The 5,000-nt window shown below is 38.6% G+C and overlaps 1 protein-coding gene across 2 annotated transcripts in view; it reads right to left on the bottom strand.

Moving 5' to 3' along the window:
• Nucleotides 1-5,000, bottom strand: part of LOC113830559 (5-hydroxytryptamine receptor) — a 590,145-nt gene that overhangs the window by 277,498 nt on the left and 307,647 nt on the right. For both annotated transcript variants that reach the window (XM_070120626.1, XM_070120625.1), the window contains exon 2: nucleotides 3,064-3,126. The gene's annotated coding sequence lies outside the window, so the exon portion shown is untranslated. The remainder of the gene's footprint in view (nucleotides 1-3,063; nucleotides 3,127-5,000) is intronic.

Below are 5,000 nucleotides of genomic sequence, written 5' to 3'. Positions count from 1 at the left end.
ATGATGATGATGATGATGATGATGATGATGATGATGATGATGATGATGATGATGATGATGATGATGATGATGATAATAATGATGACTAATAATAACAATAGCAATAACAATAGTAAAAATCATAATAATAATGATGATAAAATAATAATGATAATAACAAAAACAACAATAATAAGACGAAAAAATAAAGATGAAAAGGATAATCATTATAATAAGGGTAATGATAATAATATAAATTACAACAATAACAACAACAATAATAATAATAATATCTTAATAATTAATATTTTTTTATAACTATCATTATCATTATTATCGTTACCATCATGATTATCATTATTATGATTATCATTATAATCATAATAATACTAATAGTAAAAGTCTCGCAGTCTGATTAATATACGTAACGGAATCCGAAACTCTATTATCATTATCATCATCATTATCTTCATCATCATAATATTATTATCCTTATCATTGCTTTATTATCATTATAACTTTTATTATTATTATCATCATTATCACTCTCGTTATTATTATAAACATCATTATCACTAGCATTATCATTATTGTTATTGTAATTCTTACAATCAACATTATCATTATCATCATTCTAATCAGCTAACACATATGCAAAATAACACATGTTTGGTATTTTTTTCAAGTTCACAAATAATACCACTATTCCTTTATACCACAATACTCCCTCTCCTTTATCATTTATCATTTCCTTCTCACAATGCACTAAGCTAATCGTAGTATTCCAATCTTCCCTTCCTTGAACGCGGACGAAGAAAACGATAAATAAAAGAAAAAAACAGAGGCGGCAGTCGAGGGGGGAGGGGGAGGGGGTGTCAAACCACGCCCGCCTCATCCATCACGAACGCACACGCCCCCGATCTGCGCCCAATGATTCACGGCCTCGGACGGATTACAAGCGACCGTCTACCGAAACCCTCAAGAGTCGTTGGCGATTACCGGCCGAGCCCTTGATCCCGGTGCGTCAAGGGCGGTCGGGCGGCGAAGAAAGGGGTCCGGTGGAATGAGTACTCCTCTCTCGCGACGGCCCCTCGGAGGCTTAGAGGGGTTGCTGAGATCACGATGCGCCACACGCTCGCCAACCGCTCGTTTTCTGTTTGCCAACCATTCATCACCCGTTCGCCAATCGCTCGTTATCTGTTTGCCAACCGCTCGTCACCCGCTCGCCAACCTCTCGCTAACCGCTCGTCACCCGCTCGCCAACCTCTCGCTAACCGCTCGTCACCCGCTCGCCAACCTCTCGCTAACCGCTCGTCACCCGCTCGCCAACCTCTCGCTAACCGCTCGTCACCCGCTCGCCAACCGCTCGTTATCTGTTTGCTACCCGCTTGCCATCCACTCACCAACCGCTTATCACCCACTACCACGCTGTCATTAACAATGCCGTAAGGCGACCTGCGTCAAGGTCTATACAAGTACTTATATAGACTTTGACCTGCGTGTGACGGGGCGACTAGCCACGAAGGGTGAGAGATCGTACACACGAACACGCACACACACACCATTCCCTAACACATGTGCATATGATAATACAAATATACGTGCATACAATTATACATACATTCAAACAAATATACATACAAAGAGATTCATATATACATATACATGTACATACATGTACGCATATACATATTATGTTTGTATGTATTATGCATTTATGTATGTGTATTTAATCAATCACGTGTCTCTATGTATGTACAAACACGGAGTAAACAATACATTAACAAACACACACACGTTACACAAAAAATGCACCCTCACCCTATCCCTTAAAAGAGAGAGAGAGAGAGAGAGAGAGAGAGAGAGAGAGAGAGAGAGAGAGAGAGAGAGAGAGAGAGAGAGAGAGAGAGAGAGAGAGAGAGAGAGAGAGAGAAAGATAAATAAAAAATGTTCTCGGAAGAAACGAGAAAGCGATACCCACAATCCCATAAGTGTGTTCCAGCAGACGATCCCTTCCTGAGCCATTTACCCTCAATACGCCGCAGTTGCTCCCCTCCTCTTATCCGTTTTATCATAATCATATCTTTGCTTTCTCGTCCCTACCCCACCCCACCCATGCCACACCCCTACCCCAACCCCCTCCCTCCCAATGCCATTCCCAGACGCTGTACCTGATGAGCTGATGCCTCTATAGCTGGCCCACTATGGCACCGTGCCAAGGGTATCAACATCAACCTGATCCCCGTTTGTGTACGCCGCAAGAGATGCTTATCAGAGCGTGTGCACATTCACAGACAGACTCATATATGTATATACATAACTGGATACTCGGGGAAGGGGGTAGGGCGTGTATCTGCGTATTTGTATATGTATACAGATAGACAGATATGCAGATGAGTACATAGACGGACTGATAGATTAGATAGATAAATATATAAATAGACACACAAAGATATTTAAAGACAGAGACTGACAAAGACAGACAAACATATAGATACAGAAAAATAGAAATAGATAGATATAGATAGATAGACACGATCCGCTTTTAGGTCTCGAACTCGTGGACGACACCATACAATAATTTACCGTAAGTGGATGCCCTTTCAACCCCCAACCCCCAACCTCCAGGATTCGCCCAACCGCTATAGCAAGGCAGCTTATTTAGACAGTGATAGATAAATAGAGATAAAGAAAGCCAGGGAGCCAGGAAGAAAGATAAACAGGTAGATGGGGCAAACAAATTGATAGATACACATTTAGACACACAGAAAAGAAAAAAAGATAGCTAACCAAACAGATAGACAAACAGAAAGATAAACTGATAGACAAAGAAAGATAAACAGATAGACATACAGAAAGATAAACAGATAAACAGACAGAAAGATAAACAGATAGACAAACAGAAAGATAAACAAATAGACAGACAGAAAGATAAACAGATAGACAGAAAGATAAACAGATAGACAGACAGAAAGATAAACAGATAGACAAACAGACAGACAGAAAGATAAACAGATAGACAAACAGAAAGATAAACAGATAGACACAAATAGACAGGTAAACAGACAGACAAACTGCACATACCTTGCATCTCATGGTCGGCCACACGCGCCCCGTCACCTCTCATAGCACTGCGCCAGACGTGACCTGAAAACCCAAAAGAGAGGCTGGTTATGAAAAGCTGAAACGAGGCAGCATTATAATTTATTATCCTACTTAAGCCCGGCTTTTTTCTCTGTCAAGTTTCATTTGTGCAACATGTCCCGGGAAACAAAGGTAAAAGAAAGGTACGAATAAACACTTAGATGTATAAATGTATAGTATAAATGCATAGATGTTAAAATATATCATATAAATGTATAGATGTTAAAATGTATAATAAAAAATTATAGATGTTAAAATGTATAATATATATGTATAGATGGTAAAATTTATAATTTAAATGTATAGATGTAAAATGTATAATATAAATGTATAGATGTTAAAATGTATAAAGTAAATGTATAGATGTTAAATGTATAATATAAATGTATAGATGTTACAATGTATAATATAAATGTGTAGATGTTAAAATGTATAATATAAATGTATAGATGTTAAAATGTATAATATAAATTTATAGATGTTAAAATGTATAGTTCCATATAGTTATTAAAACAATAAGAGATACATGCTATCAATGAATGTAAATATACATTGTATCATATGCCCATATGTATAATAAACATTTGCATATCTATATCTGGATGTTTATCTGCGTATATCTGTGCGCGCGTGTAAGTCAGAGTTAGAATAAGAGGAGCAAAGGAAGAGAGAGAGAATAATTAACTTTATTCTATTTGATACAGTGGTAATTCTTGTGTTTAGAGCAAACTGGCTCTTACGACTTCAAGTCAAATTACACTTGTTTATTTTTGCTTTTGAATTACCCTTTGTGTGCAAGGAAGGGCCGGGGTTACCATTCAAGGGCGGGGCGGAATTTAAACGCGGGCAATAAGTTTAATAGATGAGAACGCTACTACTGCACCACGCAGAAGAAGAGAATGAAAGCGAGAGAGAACGAGAGAGACATATAGAGAGAAAAGAGAGAGAGGAAGAAAAAGAGTGAGGTAGAGAAATTGAGAAAGGAGAGAGAGAGAGAGAGAGAGAGAGAGAAAGCAAAGAGAGAGAGAAAGAGAGAAAGCAAAGAGAGAGAGAGAGACAGAGAGAAAGAAAGAAAAATGGATAGAGTAAAATTAAGGAAAAAACAACTTTTAAATGCAGTGGATACCCGCTCGTTTTTCTTCGCCTGATTATCGCCTTTGTCGAGTTATGGACCCGGTCAAGCGAACCCAAACGTCAAAGCGCTCTCTCTCTCTCTCTCTCTCTCTCTCTCTCTCTCTCTCTCTCTCTCTCTCTCTCTCTCTCTCTCTCTCTCTCTCTCTCTCTCTCTCTCTCTCTCTCTCTCTCTCTCTCTCTCTGTCTCTGTCTCTGTCTCTGTCTCTGTCTCTGTCTCTGTCTCTGTCTGTCTCTGTCTCTGTCTCTGTCTCTGTCTCTGTCTCTGTCTCTGTCTCTGTCTCTGTCTCTGTCTCTGTCTCTGTCTCTGTCTCTGTCTCTGTCTCTGTCTCTGTCTCTGTCTCTGTCTCTGTCTCTCTCTCTCTCTCTCTCTCTTTTACTTCTGTATTCAAAAACGCTTCGATCGATTACGAAAACTTCATTATGAAGTGCGTTTGAGCGCGAATGAGTATGTGTGTGATGTTTTCCTTTTCCATTTTTGTGTGTGCGCGCGACCGTGTAAACATACACGCACCCCTCTCTGTCTCCCTTTTTTCTCTCTCTCCTTTTGTTGACTTTTATGTATGTATCAATATCATCAACGGCTTGTGTAACTGAATTTTTTATCAGACACACACAAAAAAATAAAATAAAATAAAATGAAGTCAGAATACATTTAGCGTTAAAAACTAATACAAAATTAAATTCCTGTTTGTTTTCTCATTATTGCAATTATTCGCTATTTATCCCATGACTATTTGTTGTTT

Source organism: Penaeus vannamei, chromosome 4 (assembly GCF_042767895.1).
Source record: "Penaeus vannamei isolate JL-2024 chromosome 4, ASM4276789v1, whole genome shotgun sequence".
Classification (NCBI taxonomy): domain Eukaryota; kingdom Metazoa; phylum Arthropoda; class Malacostraca; order Decapoda; family Penaeidae; genus Penaeus; species Penaeus vannamei.
This window is presented reverse-complemented; position numbering and strand designations above follow the sequence as displayed.